General features: G+C 42.6%; 1 long non-coding RNA gene across 7 annotated transcripts in view; it reads left to right on the top strand.

Moving 5' to 3' along the window:
- Window positions 1-27,407, top strand: part of LOC309619669 — a 203,674-nt gene that overhangs the window by 21,127 nt on the left and 155,140 nt on the right. For 4 of the 7 annotated variants that reach the window (XR_014239130.1, XR_014239131.1, XR_014239132.1 and 1 more), the window contains one exon: window positions 8,190-25,641. This is a non-coding gene — a long non-coding RNA (uncharacterized lncRNA). The remainder of the gene's footprint in view (window positions 1-8,189; window positions 25,642-27,407) is intronic. The other 3 variants (XR_014239129.1, XR_014239133.1, XR_014239134.1) reach the window with 2 other exon arrangements.

The raw sequence follows: 27,407 nt of genomic DNA, 5'->3' as shown, positions 1-27,407 counted from the left end.
AGGTAATTAATAACGCTAAGCACATTGTGTAAGTAACAGTTTCTTTCTTGTCAGAAGTCGTGGGCTCAGATGTCAGTCTGGTGGTTTCATAAACATCTTCCATTAAGATTCATTGTTAGCCAAGTGTCTGCAGGATCTGATTTAAACGTGCAATAAAACACAGTGGGGCATGTGTAGTTTACATGTACATGTAATTTACATGTATAGTTTACATGTTTAATTCTTTCCTGAATTTTTTCCTCTACTGTTCACAAACTTAGACATATCTCTTTCTTGAATTAAATAGTAAGTAAGAATTTTAATAAAGCACTCCCTGAATAAAAACTTTAGAAAGTCTACTGCTAAATTTGATGGTTGGAAGATGGAACTGGTACGTCAGTCTTGATATTTGCTGGTGGTCCTCATCTCGCCTACATAATACGGTTTTGTGTAGGGATGTGAGCACTGCCTTACACAGTAATATGACACGATCCTTGATATTCAGCACAATTTTGGAGCAAAAGCATGACACTAAGACCCTTCTGACAGGCTTCTACTTTGCCCTGTTCAGCATTACAATGGGGACATTCTTTTTCCAAGATAGTCATTGAGACCAGCACTATCAGATTATGGCTTGATAGTTATTTATCACTTTGGGTTGATGTAAAAAGCAGGCATCCCTAATCACTCACAACTTTAAAAGGCCACAATGTTATCAGAGAAGAAAGTTTTAAAGAAATATTTTAAACATTATTTCACAAACTTTCTAAACCCTTAAAGAAATCTGGCTTTCCATTGCAAATATTTAAATAATACATGAAGTTGTTAAATTTGATCACTTTTTACGTTTTTTTTTCTTTTTTTAAAATTTATTTATTTATTTATTTATTTTTGGCTGTGTTGGGTCTTCGTATCTGTGCGTGGGCTTTCTCTAGTTGCGGTGAGCGGGGGCCACTCTTCATCGCGGTGCGCGGGCCTCTCACTGTCGCGGCCTCTCTTGTTGCGGAGCACAAGCTCCAGACGCGCAGGCTCAGTAGTTGTGGCTCATGGGACTAGTTGCTCCGCAGCATGTGGGATCTTCCCAGACCAGGGCTCGAACCCGTGTTCCCTGCATTGGCAGGCAGATTCTCAACCACTGCGCCACCAGGGAAACCCTGATCACTTTTTAAATTCCCTTCTGTTTTATGTGTTTAATGTGGAGAGGGCCAGGGGACAGAAAGAATTTCACTGCTCCTTCTAGGATTTAATCACAATTACCTTGTTTTTTTACTTCTGGGGAATATTATAAAGGGAAGTTGGGATATGATAAGAAAGGCTTGGTTGATTCGATTATATCTGATGCATTTGTCAATTGATTGAAATTATCAGATTTCAGAACTACCTAGGACAGAGGAAGCAATCTCCTGAAAGTGATAGCCCAGTGCTGGGTGAGGGAGGGGATTGCACAGAGAGGACTTCTCCTTCCCCCATATGAGTAACAGATGTTCTGTGCTCCCATCACAAATGTCTTTTGCACATCCCTAGTCTGATATTCATATCATGAGGTTTCACGATCTGCCCATTCCATTCATTTGTTTCTACTAGACTGTGAGCTCCTTGATACCAAGCATGTGTTCTTTATACTGTTTTCCTAAATCCTGGGTAGAGTAGATGTTCAATGAGCATTTTGGAAGGAAGGAAGGAAGATAGGAAGGAAGAGAGGAAATGAGGGAGAGAGGAAGGAAGGGAGAGAGGAAGGGAGAGAGGAAGGAAGGGAGGAAGAGGCAAAAGCTTACATATAATGTTTACAAAGATATTCAACAAAGTAGAACATGTACTTAGTTTGATGAGTCATTTGATTAATAATGAAGTATGATTTATTTAAGATTCAAATACAAGTTATAATTTAATGGGTACTCTGGGCCTGACATAATGAAAAATAAGTGCAATACATTTTAAAAGGCTTTCAAGTCTCAAGTATAAACTAAACAGATGAGATTTTTCAACCTTAAGAATTACCTGGGATATTAGCTTTGGAAAGTGCAAAAGGCAGAAAGAGGGAAATTGCTGAAATGAAGTCAGGGGGATTATTTGCATAAATATGTACAGTCACTATAAACTTCCAAAGGAATTTAAAATCACAATATAAACTTCCAAAGGAATAAAAAGGAATTGCTAAAAGAAAGCAGCTTTACTTACTGTCTTTATGTATTAAACCAAAATATTTTAGTAAGTCTTACTGATAAGTGGTTGATTTAATTCTTTGTAAATAAAATTATTTTTTTAAAACCTGGATAATGTAAATATGTTGGTTAATCATTGGAGAACTCCCAGTCTTCTTCTTTGTTCCACTTCTTAAACAACCAGAAGATTGTAAATCCTTGAAGTTTCCTTGGAGTTATCTTAGGTAAAGTCCAAAGTTTAAGGTAGTGTTCCATAAACCATAAATCTCACCACCAAAGTCCCCTAAAGCAGAGAAGGGTCAAAGGACACTCAGCATCCTAGGTTAGTCCTTACTTAGCCTGCCTTCAACCTGTTTCTTTAAAGATTCATCATACTTGGCGTTTCACCCGTGACCTATCCAGCTTTTCTTTAAAATATACTTTTTTTATCTTAGAATAGTTTTACTTATTTATTTTTTTAAAAAAATATTTATTTATTTATGTGGCTGCATCAGGTCTTCGTTGCAGTGCATGGGCTGCTCTCTAGTTGTGGTGTGCCGGCTCCAGGGCGCACGGGCTTAGTTGCCCTGTGGCACGTGGGATCTCAGTTCCCTGACCAGGGATCGAACCCGTGTCTACTGCATTGGAAGGTGGATTCTTAACCACTGGACCACCAGGGAGGTCCCCCAGAACAGTTTTACATTTATAGAAAAATCACAACAATAGTACAGAGAGTTCCCATACACTCTGTACCCAATTTCCCCTATTATTAGCATCTTACATTAGTAAGTTACATTTGTTACAATTAATGAACCAGTATTGACACATTCTTATTAACAAAAGCCATAGTTTACTCAGATTTCCTTAGTTTTAGCCTAATATTCTTTTTCTGTTCCAGGATCCTGTCCTGGGTACCACCTTTCCTTTCGCTGTCAAATTTTCTTGGGCTCCCCTTGGCTGTAACAGTTACTCAGACTTGCCTTGTCTTTGACGAACTTGACAGTTTTGAGGACTAGTGGTTAGGTATTTTGTAGAATGTCCCTCAGTTGGGATGTTTTTCTCATGATTAGATTACAGGTTTTTGTCAGGAAGACCCCAGATGAAGGGCACCTCTCAATACATCACATCAAGAGAACATACTACCAATGTGACCTATCACTGTTGATGTTGACCTTGAGCTCCTGGCTGAGGTAGTATCTGTCAGTTTTCTCCATTGCAGAGTTAACTCTTTTTCTTCTGGTTCCAAACTGTCCTCTTTGGAAGGAAGTCACTAGGCACAACCCACACTTAAGAAGTGGACAGTTATATTCCACCTCTTGGAGGGCAGAGTACAGAAATTATTTGGAATTTTCCTGCACAGCCAATTTGTCTCTTCTCCGTTTATTTATTTAATCATTTATTTATATACACATTATGGATATTTATTTTTACTTTTGGTTGTAATCCAATTCTACTTTATTTTCTTGCTCAAATTGTTCCAATTTTGGCCATTAGGAGCTCTTTTAGTTGGCTTCTGTGTCCCTTTGACATATGTCTATCATTATGGGGTTTTCTTATCACTTTTTAAAAAAACCTTCTGGCACATTAAGATACTTCAGACTCATCTTTGGTGTTTCCTGCCCCAGTCCTAGAATCAGCCATGTCTCCAAGGAGTCCTAGTTCCTTTTACTGGAGGATGCTATAAGAAACCAAGGTTTGAGGTCTAGGTATTCTTGGTGTCATTGCTTCTAGGTCCTCTCAGCTGACAGAGAAAGGAAATTCATGTGTGTATATTAACTTGTATTTATATGCATGTCTATAAATATTTTTGTATATGTAGCCATACAGACACATCTATACCTCTATTCAGCTAAACATACATGTTTCCAATGTGGATCCATTAACACATGGATCATTCTAGCCTTCTCCCTTTGCTTATCTGTAAACTCTAATGCCAACAATGAGAAATCTGACTCCACTGTTGGTCATTCATTTACTTAATTGTCAATTTCTAGCATGCAGGTGTAGCAAATCTGAATTGTTCATCTGTACCCCTGTGGGAAACAACTTTATCAACTCAAGCACAAAGCTTGCTTTCAGTTTCTTTTGCCTTTGGTCTTACAGACTCCACTTACTTCCAAAGTTACTAGGGTCAACACCAATTTCCCCCAAGCCCGAAACCCCTTGATAGATTGTTTTACACATTTACAATATAGTTAACTTGTTTCCTCACATTCTGCATTCCATCTCTGGGATCCCCAATCTCCAGATGATTTTTTTGAATTTGCATACATTGAGGTTCATGCTTTAGTATTAAAATAATGTTTTAAATTACCTAACATCTAGCAAAACTGATAAACTATGGCCTACCTTGTGTCAGGCCCTATAACAATGTCATTCTGTGGGGCTTTATCTTGTAGTCTCCTCGGAACAGCCCTGATGTGTCCCTGAATAATCAAGGCCCAGGCACCCCAGTCTAGGAAGCACGGACTACGGAAACTGCCTTGTGATATTTATGGCCATATCTCTAAAATTCTAGGATTCCTTAGATTTGTGTAACCACATTTCTCTTAGCGGTTCCAGAATCTGCAAAACATGATCTATTTGGAGAACTGCATTTACATAAAGTTAGAATTTTTTTTCTTGCTGCTCTTTTGCTCCTAGGAAGAAAGTAATTTAAACTGCAGGGGAGAATAATAAGTACTGAAGTCAATACTAGCTTTTGTCTAGAACAAATGCCATCAGCGCAACTTAAATTATAATCCCCTTTGTCAATCTGGGTTTGCTGAAAACAATTAAGTTGCTCTGCACTCACAAGCGATCTGCTATATTGTTTTTTTATGGGCTTTATTTGTTGCACCAACCACATTATCCAAACAGCATGTGCAAAATTATGCCAATAAAGGAAGGAAAGGCAATGGTTGTGCATTGCTGTTATTGTTGGGTGGGGGTGAGGGATAGGACTGGCTGGAATTAGCACATTAACAAATAAATTGTCGTCCTGAAGGACATTCATGCTTTGTAAATCTTTCCAACTTCATTTTACCTAACTCCCAGGATGATCATCCACCACATGATGGTATAAGGTTGTCCCCAGTGGGGAATATTTATTTCTAATGCTGCCATGACAGGTTGAGGACTTGGGAGGAGTGATGCTCTGGAGTTGTATGATTGAGCTGAAAAGTTTAAGAAAAATATACTTAAAATCGTAACACTTATGTAGTAAGGCACTGGACTGTATCTTTTTGTTTGTTTGTTTGTTTAAGCTACTATTTTTTTTTAACATCTTTATTGGAGTATAATTGCTTTACAATGGTGTGTTAGTTTCTGCTTTATAACAAAGTGGATCAGTTATACATATACATATGTTCCCATATCTCTTCCCTCTTGCCGGACTGTATCTTTTTTTTAAAAAATTATTTATTTATTTATTTTTGGCTGTGTTGGGTCTTCGTTTCTGTGCGAGGGCTTTCTCTAGTTGCGGCAAGCGGGGGCCATTCTTCATCGCGGTGCGCGGGCCTCACTATCGCGGCCTCTCTTGTTGCGGAGCACAAGCTCCAGACGCGCAGGCTCTGTAGTTGTGGCTCACGGGCCTAGTTGCTCCGCGGCATGTGGGATCTTCCCAGACCAGGGCTCGAACCCGTGTCCCCTGCATTGGCAGGCAGATTCTCAACCACTGCGCCACCAGGGAAGCCCCCGGACTGTATCTTTTGATGTGCAGAATACTGCCCCACTGAGAGATTGCAAGCATCCCTGGGGGTGGAACCTCCCCTGTGGTAGGAGGGACTGCTGGGTGGGAGTTTTCTGCATGTTAGTTATAGATCAAACAGCCACCTGTTGTGCAATGGGAAACTTGGAACCCAGAGAAGGAATCCAGAAGCAGATGCTTCAGGTTGAGATGTCCTTTGGCACTTAGCAATGTTGATTAGGTATAATAACAGAACTCCACGTCTGAAGAGATAGAAAAAGGTTTCCCCCAAACTTTCCAGAATATTATTTTTGTTCACGGAAGGTAAGCATACTTTGTCATCCAAACACTTGGTTTTGAACAACTGGGAGGAAAAACCAGCTTAGGAAGGACAAGCTTACCTGAACTTCTGTTCACTTCAGGCTGGAGGAAGGGCTGAGAAAAGGAGTGGCTGGGCTGGGTCATGCAGCCTGGACTGTTGTCACGGCCCCCACGAGTGGTGATTTCAGGTGAAATGTGCCTGACATTGGGAGGGTTCTCAGGACTCCCATGATCGCCATGCCCGAGCTCTGAGGGTCAGACTCTACCTGCTTAAGACAAGGGTGGGATTTCACCCAAAGGGAAGAAACAATGATCTCTTATCCCAGAGGAAGAGGAGGCTGGGTTTGGACCAGGCTGGGAAGATTCTTCTCTTTTTTCTGGAACCGAGTTGGGCTTGGACTCCGAACTGCGGAGGTGGGGACGGTACCAGGGGAGGCCCATGGAACCTAGACCGTGGTGCAGAGGTTGGGTCTGAGCCTGAAATCCTGTCAGTATCCAACTCTACAAGCAGTTGTGAATTTCGCCGAGCTTATGACCAAGTCTTCTGTAAACTTTTATGAAAAACCTGATCTCAGATGTACTATGTATAGATGTATTGCAGGGGGTTAAGGAGAATCAGGCGCCCTCTTGGAGGCGGGAGAAAAGGATGCTATGAGGACAGAGATGCATGGCCCAGTAGAGTTGCACTCTTATATAAGAAGCAGCAGCAGAAGGCTGTAGGCCAAGAAGCATGAAAAAAGCAACCCCCCAAAACTTACCCCTGAGAACATATGTGATGGCACCTTGAGAAACCTCAGATTAGCTGGGAGGCATGGGGTGAGGGTGTATGTGGGTGTCGGGGAGCGGGGGCTACATCTAAGTAACTAAATCAGGAGGAGCTCATGCAGTAATGTCTTGGGAGGGCAAAGATGGGAACCTAATTTCAGTTCAAGGTCACAGTTTGGAAATGTGAAGGACACAGAAGTCCCACTTAGTTTTCTTCAGCTCCTAAGCATATTTCTATGAATTTTATCCCATGAAAGGAATGCTACTGCACATCAGAAACAAATTCAGTGGCTAATTTGAAAAAGCAGTTATTTAAAAATAGAACAATATTTCAAACATTTTAAGCTGACGGCAGCACATAGGAGTCACATTGCCCCCTTTCTCTTCTTCCCATAACCCCGACGTATGTGCTTTCTTTTGCACACAAGTTCACTCTTCTCTCTCAAACATCCTTAGCACAAGTGGAGGACTTATGTTCTTTACAATCCTAAACCTTCGATTATAACCCACGCTAGCATAACAAAGGTAATAAAATGTGGAAGCTTGCCAAACATTTGTAGAGTACTGTGCCATTCATAATGCACTTCAAAGGGGAAGGGTAAGATGTGACAAAGAGAGTGGCATGGACATATGTACACTACCAAACGTAAAATAGATAGCTAGTGGGAAGCAACCGCATAGCACAAGGAGATCAGCTCTGTGCTTTGTGACCACCTAGAGGTGTGGGATAGGGAGGGCGGGAGGGAGGGAGATGCAAGAGGGAAGAGATATGGGAACATATGTATATGTATAACTGATTCACTTTGTTATAAAGCAGAAACTAACACACCATTGTAAAGCAATTGTACTCCAATAAAGATGTTAAAAAAAAATTGATCTCATTGGAATAACACAATTTCTTGCCAGCGTAGCTGTGTAGGTTTCTTTCCATTTTATTTTATTTTATTATTTATTTATATTTATTTATTTATTTATTTATGTTTAAGCAACAACTCATTTTTAAAGACTGGGCAGACATGAGCTCCCACTAGGTTTCTAGATTCAGCACACAGGAAAACAATGTTCAGTTTCCTTTTTTGGTATCACATCCTCGATCTCTAAACAATACATGAAGTGGGTCTCTAAACTCTGAGTGGAAGTAAGCTAATCATTGACATTCGAGACACTTTGCTACTTGACACACTCAAACAAAAAATGCCCAGCCGCTCTGCAAACTAAGTTTCTACTCTGGAGAAGAATTATCCCCTTAAGGGGCCCACACAGCTCTGCTGAGGTTCCTGGTAGACTGTGACCTGTCTGCTTGTTTTTTTTTCCAGCATCCCTTGGAGTACCCCGCTCAGAGACTGGCACAAAGGGAGTGGGTATCGTTGTTGAACAGGAAAAAATAAGGTAATTGCCACCAAAGGAACACTCCCTCAGTCCCAAGCCTTTGCTAACAAGTGACAGATTGAATTCTCTTAACTACCATGTGATGATATATTGATTATAATCCTATTTCACAGGTGAAGAAACTGAGGCTGTGATAATGTGATATAATAAGAAATATATATTTGGTCTTTGTCCTCGGTTCCTGGCACAGAGATCCTACAATCCTTGTAATTTCCTGAGCAATAGGGGTGATAAAGAGCATATTTTGTTATCATATTTGTTGTAGTCCTCAGTTCCTGACACAAGGGCTTCTAAGCTTTTGGGATCTCTGGAGTGATAGGAATGTCATTCTGTATGCTAATGAGATGACTGGTGGCTGGGGTCCTCTAAAGAGCCTCAGGATGGGGGCTGGTCACTGGAAAGACCACAATGAGAGGATCGGAACTTTCATCCCCACCCCCTGACTTCCGGGTGGAGGGGAGGAGCTGGAGACTGAGGTAATCAGCAGTGGCTGTGATTTAATCAATCATGCCTATGTAATGAAACCTCCATAAAAAGCCCTAAACTGCTTGGGGGCGGGGGTTTGGGGTGATTTAAAGAGTTCCTGGTTGGTAAACCGATTGAGGTGCCAGAAGGGTGGTGTGCCCACAAACCTTGTCCTGTGCATCTCATCCATTGACGGTTCTAAGTTGTATCCTTTATAAGAAGCTGGTAATAATAAGTAAAGCTTCTTCCTGAGTTCTGTGAGCTGATCTAGCAAATTACCAAACCCGAGGAGAGGATGGTGGGAATCCCCGATTTATAGCCAGTGGGTCAGAAGTATGGGAGGTCCAGAGCTTACACTTGGTGTCTGAAGTTTTGTGGGACTGAACCCTCAGCTTGTGGGATCCGATGCTAACTCTGGGAAGCTAGTGTCATAACTGAGTTAAATTGCAGGACACGGTTGGTGTCCAGAGACTTGGAGAATTGCTTGGTGTTGGAAAACCCACACTTGGATATCACAACTGTTATGAGTAAAAATGGTTTATAGAGGCTCAGAGAGATTAACTTGCCTAACTCCACACAGCCTGAGAGTGTAAAAGCTGGGATTTGAACCGAATTCCTCAGATTTTAATTCCGTGATACCATGTTGTCTACTGTTTTATCTGTTTAACTTCTGGAACATTCTTATTAATCCTGGTGCTGATAAAAAATGTATTTCATGAGAAACCCACAGTGGCACTTCAAAATGAACATTTTTGTAATCTTTATGTGAGAAAAACAAAGCATAAATACACCACCGAATGTCACAGTGAGTGGCTGAAGTGCTACATCTGGAAATTAAGTCTCTGGTCCCAGGTTCACTATGGACTAAAAATATTAATTCTGATAAAATAGGTGGCCTCTGACTTTTGCTCATTTTCTTTTACTCTTTCAAAACCTAAGCAACTCATTATCTGTGTTTTTGCTTATGAGATAATATGAAACTTCAGGAAACCACATTGTTCACTTCAGTGGAACGAGCTGGGGAAAAGGCATGATAAAAATTAGAAGGATCACTCCCGCTAACAATAATTCCACCACCAGCAGCAAAACCAACAGCATAATCATCACCACTACCCTACCACCAGTAAGACAACCACCACCACCATCACCATCAGCATTAGGTTTTCTTGGGACAAGACAGAAGGGGTCGATTTCTCTTCCTTATGTGGATGTCACATTTATGACTTCCCTTTCACTAAAAAGTTATGTCCCATCACTATCCAAGCCTATTCAGACTTCAAACATTGAAACATGGTTTTGACAGGATACAGAGTTTTAGTAAGTAAAAACGAAGAACTAAGCCACATTAATGGCAGAGGTAGTTTACAAACTCTTTTTGATCAGTCAGATTCTTCTCATCATTTATATAGAGGTGGTCAACTTTCAAAAATGTCTTTGAAGTAAGTTTGAATATACGCTTTTTCTGACTTACCCCCCACACCTCCGAAAACATGCGCGCGCGCACACACACACACACACTCGCTCACACACTCGCTCACACACACACACACACACGCTCAGACACACACACACACACTCATGTGATTCTATAATAACATTTAGCTCTTCCTTATGAATTTATGTTATACAAATACAAATGTCTCTCTCACTACTTGTCTTTCGAGGCCCTAGATTAACACACTGTATGACTAATAAACTGGGGATCAGACTTTGCTCTCTGCACAGCGTAGTTTCTAATCTATAGTGACCTGTGTTATGAGCACAATCCCTATGTTTAAAAACTGTAACAAGTAGATATGGCTAAGATTAATTTTCTTAATCAACCAATTAGACTTTGAGCACACAAACAGATATTGTCCTTTTCTAGATATCAGTATAAAATCTATTAAGAATCCATCTGAAACTGTTCTCAAAGTCTATGACATCTCTTATTTTATGATGGTAAACTCTCCCTATTCAAAATGGATTTCAGTTTTGAAAAAGACCTCATTCAGAGGCAGGCTGTTGAGTAAAGGGATTAATCAAACTGAGTGTGAAACTGTTTGTTTTTTGGTTAAAAACAAGCTTTTACTAAAATGTAATACAGTGATTCTGAGTGGGTAAGTAAAAATTCTGGGGATGGTGTATGTGTTGGTTATTTTGAAAATGCATTCTGAGATGGCAGATTGAAAAAGAAAATTTCATTAAATAAACAGTAAAAAAAATTTCAACTTAAGTTTAAACTTTCTTGGATGGCATGATAAGTGTGGTGGGGTTTAGGACAGAGGATAGCTGACGGTCTTTAAATTTTTTTTTCACATGTCAAAAAGATGTATGAAAGGTTAAAAAACATTGTTGTAAGAAGACTTTTTTTCTTGTGTGGCTTCTAACTTGATTTTAAAAGCAATTCACAAAATAAGACTCCAGAAATATTTTGAGAAATGGCCTCTGCAATGAAATAGAGGTATAGTCTTCTTAGGGCAACTGTTTTGAAGGTTAATGCTCATTTTAATATTAAAGTTCTAGTATACTCACTTAAAAAATTAGATTAATACTTGATAGTCATCTTTCTTATCCAGCTGTCTCCCCCAGGAGTTGAAGGGCTTTGCAGATTTTAGACTACAATTTTCCACAATCCTTATGAAAAAATAGCAAGTTATATGATATATATAGGTTCTCAGGTTCTCTGAAATTTCAGGTGCCAGAGAAATACCAAATGTAATTTACCACAGTTTAGTTGTTTTTTATTGTTGGTGTTTTTAGCCAATACATGGTCCCAGGTGCTATGGTTATAAGACTGCGATTCTGTAACTTCTGTTGACATATCTAAGTGGGCTCATGATTTCTTCCGAAGGAAAGTGGATCTCAGAACCCCCTTTGCAGGCTTTTCCTGCTCAGATGGAATCAGCTGGTGTTATCCATCACCATAAAAAACATTGTGATAGAATCTGGATAAAGAAAGGCACATATGCTGGCTCCTACTCTGTAGTTTCTCTACTGTCTAATCTGAGAGGCAGGATGGGCACCCAGGTGTGATGTGTTACCACACACCCCAAACGGAAAGAGCAATATATTTCCTGCTCAGCACAACTCCCCTATTCTGGACGTACAGGTTTCACCAATGTCCAATTTCTTAGACAAGAAAATAGCTGGTCCAGTGGAGGTTCACTAGTGATCAGTGTTTCTGAAATCTAAGACCCTTTGTTTCAGCCCCGTATGGCAGTCTTGCATCCCCCCAGGCAGCTGTGCATTCATGGGAATCCACTGAAGTCATTTGTCGGGAAGGAATTCCCTGATTGGGCTTGGAACATGATGCAGCTATTTTTAGGGTTTCAGCTGGTGTCCTTACCAGTTCCACATGATCTAGAAGTTGCTCCACTTCCTTCTATTGAGATAATTTGGGAAATGAGTGTTAGATGGAATTTCAATCTCTGTATCTATCATTACTGCTGCTTTAAAATAAACAAGTTCTTAGAATTCTTTCCACCAACCGGAAAAAATGTAGTTGCCGCTTCAGGTTTGAGTGCCTTAGGAAATTATGGGAAAAATCAGCTAAAGTGAGTTGAGAATCTTGGGCCTCTATCACTATGCGAGTAAGTCAAAGAAGGAGCCTCAATTGGGACCAGCTTGCCAGGTAATTTTCACACTGGACTCTGCTGAGCAGCACTGTAAAGGATGACAGGTTGTGAGATGGTAGGGCAGAGTCACATCCTCTACATCCCCTGGGGTGCTTGTTAAGATTTAGACTCTCAGACTCCACCCACATCTTCTGATCAGACTCCTCAGGGGTTAAACCCAATAACCTGCATTTCTTGTGGACTCCCAGGTGGCTCTTAAACACACGCAAAAGCTTCAGAACCACTGCCGACTGTCCATAGATTTAGGAGCTGGAAATTGGGGTTCTGGGCTGCCCCCATCCCCATTCCACATTCGTCTACTTTACATATGGGAAGAAACACTACTGTGGCCAAAAAATTTAAAAAGTTAGAAATAACTATTCCAGTGTAAACATCTGAAAAAGACCTTCTCATGCTTATTTTCACGGATGATTTCTTTCTAGTTAGAATACAAATGAATGCATAAGAAAGTGATTTTGTCCAGAAAACTTCAGGATATAGAAAGCCACTTACTTCATCTACCGCAAGGACCCAGTTCTGCATCTCCAGCTGCAACTGATCTGTAGGATTCGGGAGACTCCCAGGAGTGTTGGGCCAAGGTGTCTGGGATTAATGGTCGGCCACCATTGCACATCCAGGACCCTACTCCCCCATCCACTTCTCAGATTTGGCCTTCAGCCCAAGAGCTCCTCATTGCAAAGTTTAAGAATGTGACATATACAAACATGATCACAGAATGCATTCCATATGCTGGCTTTCGGGTCACACAGAATGAAGACATTAAGAACATGTTAATATGGTTGCTTGTAAGACAATTTTGTGGTTTTTGCTGTCCTAAATACCGGAAGTAAGTCTTTCTTATTGTGTCAAATTTAGCAAGAAATCTAGAAGATGAAAGGAAGTAGTGGAACTAAAACTTCCAAATTTTAACTCATATAATATACCATTGAGTTTCACATGTTATGAAAACTTATTACTATGATTCAGATAAGTTTGGTAGGGTGAAAACTTCAAATCCATAAAAATACAGTACATAGTAACTCACAAATGTTAATTAATTTATTAAGCATCTGTTATATACAAAGCTCCATTCTATATATTATGTGAGAACTACAAAGGGGATAATACATTGATTCAGGCCTTCAAGGAATGTACGATTGAACAGAGTGTAAAGGAGAGGAGTAATGCTCATATAAGACTCTGTAGCAAATGCAAGGATTAGAGCTCTGTCGTTATATATGAGAGAAGGGAAGGTCTGAGTGCTCCTTTTTTTTTTTTTTTAATAAATTTATTTATTTATTTATTTTTGGCTGTGTTGGGTCTTCGTTTCTGTGCGCGGGCTTTCTCCAGTTGTGGCGAGCTGGGGCCACTCCTCATCGCAGTGCACAGGCCTGTCACTGTCGCGGCCTCTCCCGTTGCGGAGCACAGGCTCCAGACGCGCAGGCTCAGTAACTGTGGCTCGTGGGCCCAGTTGCTCCGCGGCACGTGGGATCCTCCCAGACCAGGGCTCGAACCCGTGTCCCCTGCATTGGCAGGCAGACTCTCAACCACTGCGCCACCAGGGAAGCCCCTGAGTGCTTCTTTTAAGCTGTTTTACTTTCACAAAGGTATACTTTTTAAAGATGGTATCTTTTGCCATGGATTCTTTGCTGTATTTGTGTGTGTGTGTGTGTGTGTGTGTGTGTGTCTGCCTTCCTCTGAGTATTTATTTCTGTATGTTTTGGCTCTGGCTTTTATTTTATAGGTTATTAAAAGAGTACATATGCACTAGAATATTAAAAAGTTAACCTAGAGGCAATTACTATTGTCAGTTTCCTATATATCTTTTAGAGATATCCTATGAAAATATAAGCATAATGTATGTACATATTCTTTTCTAATCCCTCCTTTTTAAAAAGCAATAAATATTAGCACATGATATGCACCATTTTTGCTTTTACCTTGGAGATTATTTCCAAGAAATACATATATAGTTATTGCACTTTAAAAATGGCTGCAGAGTATTGTATTATCTTAATTGTGTTCATAGTATTCTATTATCCATAATTATTTTAACTAATTCTCTACTAATATTCATTTATAAAGTTTCCAGTTTGTTGCTGTTTCAAAAATTTCTAGGAGTAGGATTGTGGAATATATGCATTGTATTCCTTTAATGGTTACCTTGGAAATTTTTAATATGAATGTAAAGTCTAAAGTTAATGAATACCTTTACCACCCACCCAAACAATCCAATGTATAAACACTTTAACTCCAATCACCTCCTCCTTACTTCTATACCATTGCTGTATTTTAGTTTTATCTTTTTTGTTTAACTCTGAAAATATATTATTATTGTTGTTTTCCACATTAAAAGTTTGTTTATGTATACCCACAATTTTACGTATTTCTTTACTCACCATTCTTTCTTTCATCCCAGACATTTTGTCTAGGATTAGTTTCTTTCTATGTGAAATGCTTATTTGGAAGTTCTTAAAGCCAGGGTCTGTTAGTTGGAACCTCTGTTAGTTTTTATTTACCATAAAATATCTTTATTTCATCCTCATATTTGAATGATAGATTTGTGGGTATAAAATTTTAGTTTTTGAGTTATCTTTTTCTCAGCATATTGAAAATATTATTCCACTATCTTCTGATTTTCATTATTGCTGCTAAGAAGTCAGCTGCCAGTATAATTGTTACTCCTTTGCAGATGATTCTTCTTTTCTGGCTGCTTTTAAGATCCTCTTATTATGTTTTTTCTGCAGTTTGATTATGATGTGTATAGTTGTGGATCTTAAAAAACTTAATCTTCTTTGAAAGATTCATCTTTCAAATATGAGAATTTGAATCTTTTGACAGTAACAGAAAATTCTTAGCCATTTTCATTTTGAATATTGCCTCTTCTCCATTCTCTTTATTACATCCCTCTGAAAATCTGATTGTGATTTTGGGATTCTGAAACTCACTCTATGCTACAAGATTCTTAATATCTTTCTAATTTTCAGCACTTCATTTTCTCTCTCTGCTGCGTTAGTGTAATTTCTGCTGAACCATTTTCCATTTCAGTGAATCAGTCTTAAACTGTGCCTGTTGTGTAGCCTGAAAATTGAGCTTTGACTTTCAATCACTATATTTTTGTTTTTAGACATTCTTTTGGATTCTTTTTGAATTTTCTTGATTGATTTTATAATCTCTCATTTGTGACTCCTGTTTATGTGTTTGTTGTAGTGCTGACTATGGACTCATGTTCCTTGGAACTTTATCTGTAGCAGTCTTTGAAGCCTTAGTTGAAAGTAATTTCCTTCAAAGATAATATGCATTTACTTCTACCTCGCACAGCAGGGCACTACCCACCAGGGGCTATTTTAAAATCAGTTCTAGATTTGAAGTAGTGTGAATTTGGACTGAAAATTCCCATGAAAACTAGATTATGGTTATGAATTCTCAGGAGAGAGATTTTTCCCTTCAACCCAGCTCCAAGGTTGAGAGACACAAGCACTTTTTAATGGTCCCTTCTGTGGGTTCTTAGGTTTGTCTGCTGTTCCTAGATTACTCATGGGTTTTCCTTTCAGACTCCCCCCTTTGGTTGCGCATGAGGATTTGTCTTATGCCTCACAGTTTGCACAGTTGTCAAAAACAGGAGCTCAAAATAATCATGATTTAAAAGATTTCCCCAGAGCAAAAGCCAGATTCAGTGCTTAGTTACCTATATATATTTCTCCTTTTAATTAACTTTTACCCTCCATTGATTTTCTTTTCTCCGTTGTTCATGAGTGCATTTTAAAGAGGTTTATTTTTTTAAATAAAAGCAGCATCTATCTTTGTTGTTTTCAGTGGAAGAGCAGATCAGGTTATCTCTCTAAAATTATGTCAAGAAACAGCAGCCCATAAAATTCTCAAGAGCTGAGCTTCAGTTACTTCCCACAGACACTTCAATTCTTGTCTCTCTGAGGCATACACTAAGATCACGATAATGGGGGCAGTTACAGTGCAGTGCAGTGGGGATGCTGGTGCCTTTCTGATGGAAAAGTGAGGGCTTTCACCTCTGCTGTAGCAGCAGGACTGCACTGGCCCTACATTCCTCTGCTCGCGCAGGTCAGGGGGATGTTGTGTGAGTTCCTCTTACCTCCAAACATTTCTGGCACCACCAAAGTTTCTCACCTGATACTAATTGTATGACCAACTTAGAAGAAAGTATTAACCTCAAGTTGAATGACTATATCTACCTGTGTTTATAGCGCTGGGGTTACAGGAATAATCTGGTGAGTTTTCCGAGAGTGGATTTGTCTGCTCTGGTTGCCATAACAAAATGCCACAGACTGGGTGGCTTGAACAACAAAAATTTATTTTCTTGTGGTTCTGGAGGCTGGAAGTCCCAGATCAAGGTCTGGCAGGGCTGGTTCCTGGTGAGAACTCTCTTCCCGGCTTGCAGATGGATGTCATCTTGCTGTGTGCTCACATGGTCTTTCTGAGGTGCAGGCTTGGGGGAAGAGAGAGATGGAGAGGGGGAGACTGAGGGAGAGAGAGAGAGGGCTCTCTTCTGTCTCTTCTTATAAGGGCACCAAACCTATCTAATCCAATTGGATTAGGGATCCACAGTTATGACCTCATTTAACCTTAATTACTTCCTTAGAGACCCAACTCCAAATACAGCCACTCTGGGGGGTTAGGGCTTCAGCATATGAATTTTGGGGGGGAGACACAAACATTCAGTTTGTGAATGACCTCACCTATATGAATGTCGGGTGTTAGGGGACTATTACAGGTTACAATCTGAGGCAGTGACAGCCAGTTTTAGCCCTTGGAGGACTTTGCTCTGATGTTTACCTGCTTGGTGATACACTAGGCCTGTGTTTCAAAGCAGGGTGTTTAAATCTCAAAGGGGTGGACAGTGCATTAGGAGAAAGGATAAAATATTAGAGCCCTATTTATAATTATTTCATCTTATCATTTTACAATTTATTTTTGTGTTTGTTATATATATGGAAAGTATTTTACTACACTTATACATGTATGTAGTTTATATAATCATAAATGTACTCATAACAAGGAACATGTCTAGAATAATTACTGAGGGGTAGGGAATCACAAAGGCTCAGGGATCACTTGCAAGGAAAGAAGATGGCCCTTTTCAAGGTATAGGAATCCATGAACACAGTTAGATATAAAACTCGATAATAAGAATAGATCACAAGAAAAAATCATCGGAGAAGTAGAGACTGTTGATAGAAGGAATGAGAAGGATAAACCATGCCACCCCAACCCAGGAGGAAAGGAAAAGAAAAATGAGAATGAAGAAAGTATTGTTATTATTTCCCAGTAGCTTTTAGCTGTCTCTGCTGTGTTTGCCCTACTGATTCTTTCATTGTTGTTGTTAAAGATTTTTCTCTTTTTTAAAAAATTAATTAATTAATTTTTGGCTGCGTTGGGTCTTTGCTGCACGTGGGCTTTCTCTAGTTGCGGTGAGTGGGGGGCTGCTCTTCGTTGTGGTGTGTGGGCTTCTCATTGCAGTGGCTTCTCTTGTTGTGGAGCACGGGCTCTAGGCGCGTGGGCTTCAGTAGTTGTGGCACATGGGCTCAGTAGTTGTGGCTCACGGGCTCTAGAGCACAGGCTCAGTAGTTGTGATGCACGGGCTTAGTTGCTCCGCGGCATGTGGGATCTTCCTGGACCAGGGCTCTAACCCGTGTCCCCTGCATTGGCAGGCAGATTCTTAACCACTGCGCCACCAGGGAAGTCCTGCCCTACTGATTCTTAATAATCCCATTGGTGGCGTGACTCCAGCTAACCACAAGTGATAATCATGTAAGTGTTTGCCCTCACAGAGTACCATGATTTCTTGCAGAGGGCTCTGAGTTGCTCACAGAGTTTATCCTGAACCATCTCTGTGTTTCCTTCATAGAAAGAATAACGTTTGGCCTTGACCCAAACATCCTCTCTGCTGACTGATTCGAGAATTGAAAAGCAGAGTTAACTGCACTTCACCAGTACTCTTGAGGTGCAGGAAAACGCATTAAATTGTTTTCTTCGAGAAGGTATTTTAAAACTTGATGTGTTGGATTCCCTTCTGAAAAGGGAAAAACCAGTCAGGGCATTGGCTACCCTGCAGTAATGGGTGAGAAGGAGTCCTCTCTGGGGTTATAAAGAGGCCCAGAGCTTCGGTCCTTTCCTACCTGGCCCCCACAAGGACGTAGAGTTTTATGTGCAGCCCCCAAATTGCCTGAAAATCAGAGTGGCCGCTTCTACTCAGATCCCAGTCAGTGCTTGTCTCTCGGAGGCAAAAACACAGGCATCCATGCACAAAGAACAAATGTCCGTGTTGGCACCAGGCATTTGCAGAGAATCTGGGCTGGATAAAGGGGAGGGGAAGATTTTCCGTGTCTCATGATACACAGAGAGTCAGTGTGCATGCCGGGACCAGCGTGGAGGCAGGGTGGGTCTAACTCAATGAGTTTATTCTCTGCTAGGTGTTGAAGGTACAGAAACACATAATGCAGTTTCCCTTCCAGGAAGAGTTCACACATAGTACAGGGCTCAGTAATTTGCCTAAAATTTTATGCCAAATTATGTGTGCGTTTGGATACAAGCATTTGTTTTTTCTGGGGATGTACTTCATAGATTGCAAAAAGGTCTGTGACCCCCCAAAATATTAAGAATGGTTGTTCTACACAAATGCTTTTTCTTGGGCATCTTTTCATTCAAAAGGGATGTTAGTTCTTAGAATTAGATAGAAGCATCCAGGGCACACAGAGGGAGATATATAGAGTTGGCAACACCTTTTCAGAGGTCAGGTCCTCTAACTCTTACCCTGCTGCTGAGGGGCCTGATAAAACGCTTCCAGGCAGATTGAGCTGGTGGCGTTGGTGGTGGCGATGGTGGTGGGAGATTCTGTTTTTTAAGGACTTCTAGGCTTTTATCTTTTTTTTGACATTCACATGGATGACGGATAGATTTCTCTTCAAGATCAAAATTTGTTAAATCCCAGCATAAGCACTTTGAGTAGAAGGAGAAGTTTCCATCATAATATTTTTAAACTTTTCTTTTCCTATACATCTTCAAGGAAGACAGATCAATAACAAAAATAGCGTGTGTGGCAGGGTGTTTGTTGATCAGTGAGAAGCTGTCATTTTAGTGGTTAAGGGCACAGACCCTGGAGCCAGGCTGCCTGGGTTCAAGTCCCAGCTCCTCCAATTTGTCACTACTTAATCTCAGTTTCCTCATCTGCAAACTGGGAATAATAACAGTATCTGCCTCATTGGGTGGCAATGATTTGATGAGCTAATGTATGTGAAGACCTTAGAACAGTGCCTGATTGATTATAAATGCTACCTTAGTGTTTGCTCACATTCTTAATAATACCTCTGCCTCCAATCCCTCTAGACCCTACCCCTGCTCTCCATTCAGTAACTAGATGGTGGTAGGTGATCACTGTCTTAGGAAAGCAATGTGAAAAGAAAGATCAGAGGAAGAAGTCTCCTCATGGCCTTTGAGTTTCAGAACAATAGGCTTTGAGGAAATGGAAACAGGACAGAGGTAACAGACTATCAATCTCAGATGAGTCGTCGGAAGGGCCCTCGCTTCACCCTCACGTACACACTGGCTAGAAAAGGATGCCACAGACTGGAAGGAGAGTGAATTGGATCGGGGAGTTATGAGAGCTTAGATGCTGGGAGGTCCCCAAGAAAGGAGGCCATGAGCCCTGGTTCCACGTCAAGTGTGAGGGATGCTGGAACCTAAAACCAACCCAACAAAAAGAGAACAGAGTGAGCCCACGTCCTATTTCTTTAATGTTCTGGGGAAGTGACGATGACTCTATACTGTGACTTGGCAGATGTGGCCTTACAGAGTTCTCCTGGCCTCGTCATGACCCCAACATGATTTCTTGGTCCCCAAGCGTGGCAGAGAGTACGGGAATGAGGCAGCCTCAGCGACCCCCAGGGCGGACAGGGTGTGACATGAGGTGGTGCTTCCCAGCAGGAACCAGGATGAATAGACGACACTGAGGATGAAGACCAGGTCTGCCCTCACCCCGACACCACATTAACCCCCTGGTGCTCAGATGCCAGCCTCGGGAAAACGGAGGGGAGACTCACCCCGCCATCTCAGGAAAAAAATGGAACTTGAAATAAAAATTAAATCAAGTTGTGAAAAATTCAAGATTCCTTTTTAGCACATTCGAATTTGCAGACAGAGACTCATACCTGCTCTACCTGTTCCTTTGTGACTCAGTCATTGTCCTCATTCGGGGAGAGTGAACTAAGTTTTGGCTTGAAAGATTTAGTTCAATATCCGAGTCAGCAGGGTGCATCTCCTCTGCCCGTCAAGGCTGCACAACACTGAGAAGAGACAGGGAACTGGGGAGCGGTGGACCCCTGAGGTCACAGTCACAACACGTCAGGCTGGGGGAGGGGGTGACAGATGAGCAGGTGCTGGGAACCACTGGGAGGGACGGGGAAGGGGAGCATTGCTCCGGGGGCTGGACCTCTATCCAAGGCAGGGACTGTGGGAACATCCATACCCGTAAGATGGGAGTACTGTAATCCTGGCTTCCTGTTCTGTTCCAGCCAGGATTCTCTACACAAGCATTAATGGATGTCTACTCTGTTCCAGGCATTGTGTTGGATGCAGGGAACATTCCTGGGTGAATGAGAGGGGGTCTCTGCCCCCAGAGTGTCCATTTGTAATAGGGGCGGGGCAGGCACATGGCTGTTAGCGAGCCACCGGTAGTGGTCCCGCTCAGCCATTGGTCGGCCTCGCAGGGGGCCCCTCCCCCAAGCAACTGACCGTTAGTGAGAGACCCTTAGGGACCAACCGCTAGGGAGTGACCGTTAGCAGTCCTGCTCGGCCATTGGTCGGCCTCGCAGGGGGCCCCTCCCCCAAGCAACTGACCGTTAGTGAGAGACCCTTAGGGACCAACAGTTAGGGAGTGACCGTTAGCAGTCCTGCTCGGCCATTGGTCGGCCTCGCAGTGGGCCCCTCCCCCAAGCAACTGACCGTTAGTGAGAGACCCTTAGGGACCAACCGCTAGGGAGTGACCGTTAACAGTCCTGCTCCGCCGCTGGTCGGCCTCGCAGGGGGCCCCTCCCCCCAAGCGAGCGACCCTTAGCGAGCAAGTGTCAAGGAGCCGCCGTTAGCGGTCCCACTCACCGTTAGTGAGCTACCATTAGGGAAGGACCCGTAGCGAGTAACCGTTAGTTAGTGAGCGAGCCTTAGCAGTCCTGCTCAGCCATTGGTTGGCATCGCAGTGAGCTCCTCCCCCTCCCCTTTCTCTGTGTAAAAGAAACCCAAATTTGGACTGAGGGAAGATGGTTTTTTGGGACACTAGTCTGCTATTTTCTCAGTCTGCTAGCTTTCCCGTTAAAGTCATTACTCCTTTGCCTCAACAACTTGTCTCCCGACTTACTGGCCTGTCGTGCAGCGAGCAGAGCGTGCTTGGGCCGGGTAACACATTCCGGGCTCACAAAGACCTTTCCACGTTAAGTCGACAGTAGGTAAGGTGGGAGCACAAGCTGGGGAGGGGGAGTTCGTCCAGTCTGAGAGCTCCAGAGCAATTCCTAGCAAACAGGGCTCCTAGGTCTTGGGAGGATAAATGGGTGTTCATGTAGGAGACGGAGATGCAGGGGACACAGCCGCATCGCAGGTGCGCAGGGAAGGAGCGGCAGAGGGCACGGAGCACAGAGCATTCGGCATCTCTGCACTGTCGGGTCGAGTCACCGAGTGGAGACGCGAAGTCGGAGATGGAAGTTGGGGCCAAGTCACAGAGGGCCTTGGAGGTTATTATCGGGAGTTTAGCCTCAGTTCTGGAGCCAATGAGTAGCTGCTGACAGGTTTCTGGGCAGACGGCGCTATAGCCAGGTTTATATTTCACAAAGACGTGTCTGGGGCAAATGGGAGAGAACTCGAGGGGTGGCCAGAATGTTAGTTAAGATTGTCTGCAGGCCCTCATTCACCAACCAGCTCCAGCAGGTCCCCAGATTGGACCACTGGCTCCACAGACCCATCACCAAGTCTCGCAAGTCTTGCTTGTAAAGGAAGGTCCAAAGGAGGTTTCCGACTAAATGGGAACAGTGCAGGAGCAGACACCTGAGAGCTGAGGGCTGGTACTTAGGCTGGTTTCTGATGAGTTAGAAGAGCAGCAGACAACTCTCCTTGGCGTCCAGACTCCTGCCTGTTCCCCCTCCGGCAACCTCAAGATCCAGAGCCCCCACTCCCCTGACCTTGCTGCCGGGTGGGAGCTTCCAGTACCACACCCTCTAGCCATCCTTGTCTAGCTGCACCCAACCCAGGGTGGAGGTGCTATTCTTGGAATGAGGAAGCAGGCCATCTTGCCAGTGACTGCATTAGTCCCTCAGCTCAACGGGGTTGGCAAGTGTCCCCGCACCTTCCAGAACTCCCATTTTCAGCCCAGAGCAGGGTATGACGCTTCCGTCAGCCTTAGGACAATTGCAGATTCATACTTTATCACAACTGCATTTTCATAATTACCAGCGTGTCCGGGGCTTCCAGGGATTGCAGTAACTCCATCCCGCCTCTTGCTAAGTCATTTGGCTGCATTTCGGAAATACTGTCTCAGTTCCGACTGGCTTCAGTCTGCCTCTTCCAATTCATTATTCATGCCTGTGGCTCAGAGTTTCACATCCTCACAGCCATCGGTGGCCCAGCGATCTTGGTTGGGAAAGGGAGACGTGGGAAGGGAGGGTGAGAGCATACAAAGTAGGGTGAATGGGAAATGAGAAAAAAAAAAAAAATCATGCGGAGGGTTGGCGGGGGCGGCCCAAGGTGGGGTGGGGAGCAGATCTGTGGATGACTGGGTGAGGGGATGGATGGGTTAAACAGGAGTAAGAGGGGAAAAGCTCGGAGAGACAAGAGAACAGGGCAGAGGGAAGTGTGGCACTGTCCTGGAAAAGGAAACTATGTGACTTGACTGCAAGATCAAAAGCATTCGGGGCGGGGGGCGGGGGTGCGGGTTCGATCCCTGGTCAGGGAGCTCAGATCCCACATGCCCCATGGCCAAAGAACCAGAACATAAAACAGAAGCAATATTGTAACAAATTCAATAAAGACTTCAAAATTGCTCCAAGTCAAAAAAAAAAAACCAAAAAAAAACAAAAAAATGCAGCTCTTGCTATTGATTAAATTCGTTTATCTTTGCAGCACAGCGTGGGGCTGCAAAAGAGACATCGTAACTGGGTGTGAACAGGGAAATGAGCTCACTGTGCAGAGTTCCCAGCAGCTTTGATGCTGTCCCACAGGTTTCTTAGGAACCACTACGATTCCCTTTAAACAATCCTTCCCTCCCCCCACCCCCCCAAATCCTCACTCTTTAGTTTGGGTAGTCCAGTTAATGATGTTGACTGTTTCCACAGATCCTGTTGGAGCTTCGGCCCTGATGACTTATGCATCTGGAACGTTCCATGGGATGGAGAACGACCGGGCAGGGTGGACTGCTGAGGACACAGAGCTGACCCAGCAGACACCTGATCTGACGGGAGCAAGTCCTGCAGAACCCGCGCTGGAGAGATTTTGGCGATCACCCAGCCGCAGTTCACCACCCTGGCTGCACCTAGACGCACCTGGGAGCTTAAAAAAATATTCGTTTCTGGATTCCATCCCTGGGGGTTTAATTCAAGTGGTCTGGGGTAAGGCCCTTGCATCATTATTAAAAACAAGAAAATCAAGCGAGGCTACTGTGCAGCCAAGAATGGAGACCCCCGACATAGTTCAGACTTTTCATTTTACAGATAAGAAAACCAAGGCTCCCAAAGGCAACGTCAGGTGCCCTGATTTTCACAGATAAGGAGTCAAGGCTCTCCTGGCCCCTCAGGTGAATGCTGGCTCTGCCAGGCTAGGAGCATCTCAGCAGGAGTGCCTTCCCAGCATTACTCCTGAGCCTTACTCCCTAACATGTCCATCTGGGGTTCAGCACCCTCCGGAGAGGTTCATTCCAGCCTGCTGAATATTTTGTAAGCGCCCGAAGACAGGTTAGACACATAAATAACTCCTTTTGCGAGGGAACACACACACACACACATCCGTGCCCCCCATCCCAGTGCATATGCACACACACGTACAAGCACACAGACTCAGCCTTCCCTCATTTGTGTTTGAAAGCAGGTGGCTTTGTTTCTGAAATGTAGTCACTGCTAACAATAAAAAACGTGAAGGGAAAAAAGTGAACAAAGGGAGCAGCTCTGCTGATGTTCCATTCCAGAAGCATTCTGTTTGATCCTGGCTGGAGCAGGGCATTTCTTAGGTGGCTTTGGACTTCATATACATTTGACTGAACAAGGGGTGCTGGAGATGGTAAAAGTGAACACTGAGCCTGGTGAAATGAGGCAAAAGGATGCATGCATCTCTTTACAGGAAAAATCCAGTTTATTAACAGTTTGTGGAATTTCAAATGTAGAACACACTGTATAGTTTTCTCTTTTTAACATCAACTCCAAATGTTTTTTTCCTTTTTCTTTCTTTTTTAAATAAATAGAATAGCTTTGCTGCCTAATAATACTCAGGACAAATATTCTCTGGTAAATTACAAATAAGAGAAATCAATTTGATTTCATACAAGGCTGCATTTCATTTTGGAAGATCTTTTGGTCACATTTAAGTGCAAGAGAAAAAGATAACAGATGAAATAGCTTCATATGGAAATAGAACATTCTTGAACATTTGTTTTAATTCATTCCCACGTCCAGCTGAGCATGATGCAGAATAATGGTTTTCACAATGACTCAGGGCATCTCCCTCCCCCTGCCTCCAAGAATGTTTCCAGTTACATTAAAAACCTCAGATGAGGGAGGATGAAAATAGCATCTTATTACACACCTGTTGGGTGGCAACATTCATTCCTAGGAGAAATATCTCCCCCAAATGTTGCAGCAGGAGGCTTAATTTATACACACCACAAAATTCATATTCATGTGTGCTCCATTTAGGCTTCATTATGTTTACAGATCTTCTGATGAATGAGAAATCAATAAACCGAGGAACTGTAGACGTAGAAACAAAAAAAATAGAGTTCACCATCCATGACAGTAAGTGCCAGCCTGTAGATGCAGTTGTTATGGGGTCTAAAACAATGTCAAATTCGCTTACACAGTTACTTCAGGGTATATTTTCCAACTATTTATCTTAAAAAGGGACACTGGAAAGTTAAACTACAGGTACATTATAGAGATTCTTATGGCTTCAATTTCAATACCCCGTCTGGAAATTTTCCAGGTAGAACTCCTTCTGCAGTTCTATGAGAAAGAAGAGCTAAATGTCACCCATGACTGCAGACGTCCCTGGGGCCTCAAAGTCAGTGCAAGAGATGAAACAGCACCTGCAGGCTGAACAGGTAACGTTATGCAAAGGCGTGCCATCCTGTCTCATCATTATGCTTTTTATCATTACAACCACTATTATTTAGAAGTTTGAGACTTTTTTAAAAAAAAGATATTCTATGCTTGCAGAGGCTAAGTACTCTCGGCATACATTTTTGAGCTTTGATGACCCATTCTTTGTGTTTTTAGTGTATTCTTTTTTTATTTTTTATTTATTTATAGTTTGGCTGCATTGGGTCTTCGTTGCTATGCGTGGGCTTTCTCTAGTTGCGGCGAGCGGGGTCTGCTTTTCATTGCGGTGCGCGGGCTTCTCATTGCAGTGGCTTCTCTTGTTGCGGAGCATGGGCTCTAGGTGCATGGGCTTCAGTAGTTGTGGCACACGGGTTTAGTTGCTCCGCAGCATATGGGATCTTCCCAGACCAGGGCTCGAACCCACATCCCCTGCATTAGCAGGCGGATTCTTAACCACTGCACCACCAGGGAAGCCCTAGTGTATTCTTAAAACTGTTTTCTGAGGAATGTCTTGATTTTCTTCTGTACTTTTTTTTTTTTTTGGAGGGTAGGGCATCTATTCAGATACAATTCCTGATGGGCTTCTTAGCTTTCATAAGGTGATGCAAAGACCCGTGAACATGAATTAGCACTGTTGAGTTTCTGCATTTCCATTTCTCGCCCCAAAGTCTAACCCTGCATGTTTTCCCACCTGCTGTGGTTCATCGGACCCCTCCTACTTGAAACACTCAAGGTCAGGGGCTGATGGATGATCCAAACCCTGCTTGTTACTCTACTTCATGGTTCTAGACCCAGTGGTTGCTCCAGCAGGTGGATACGTGACCCAAGCTGGCCCAATTTAGAGCTTGTCTATGGATCTTCTACATTTGATGTGGAGAGTATGTTTTCTCTTTCTTGCCTCACGGGCTCTGAAGTGCCTAGAATTGTGCCTGATATAGATTAAGTGTCTCTTCTCATTATTGTTAACGGGATGTGCCTTCGGGGCTGCTAGTGGCCATGGCCCCTTCCACATGAAGGAGCCTGGAAGAGTGAGGGCAAACAAAAACAAAAGCTGAGATGAGAGGTGGAGAGAGAAATCTGGTACCGTTCCCATTAATCCATCCTTTTTTATGGTTTGGTTCCATGAGCTAATACATTTCTTTTTCTCGTTTAATTTGAGTTTTGATTCTGCCATTTGTAATAAAAAGTTCTGATGATGAACATAACATGATGTTATTTAGCAAATGCTTGGAAGTGTGGACTAGAAAAAAGTAAAGATTGATGCAGGAGTTTCTAGTAGGATAGACTCAGAGACTAAGACAGAAAACGCAGGGAGACAGGTTTGAGGGATGATTATGAACTTAACTTTGGACGTATTGAGTTTGAGGATCTTTGGATTTTGCCATGTGGAACTGCCCGTTAGGTTTTTGGAAATAAGGATAGAAAACTCAGGAGAGAGTTCAGAGGTGGGGATATAGATGTGTGGTCAACAGAATGGAGCTATAGCTGAAACCCATGACACTGGATGGGGTCCAGAGTGAGACTGGAAGGGGCACAGGAAGAAGAACAGGCAATGGGAGGTGATGTGGTCCAGTGAGAGGACAGGAGAGTCAGGGTATATAACATGAGAGACGTCAAAGAGGATAATCCCAACAACACCCTCAAATGATGCCAAGAGGCTTGAGTGGGTGAGAACTCAGAAGAGGCATCACATTTTAACAGGTAATTTATTGGTACCACTTGAAAGAAAATTTCAGTTTAGCAGGAGCAAAACACAGACAGTACAGGG

This window comes from Balaenoptera borealis (genome assembly GCF_965194805.1).
Source record: "Balaenoptera borealis genome assembly, chromosome: 21".
Classification (NCBI taxonomy): Eukaryota; Metazoa; Chordata; class Mammalia; order Artiodactyla; family Balaenopteridae; genus Balaenoptera; species Balaenoptera borealis.
This window is presented reverse-complemented; position numbering and strand designations above follow the sequence as displayed.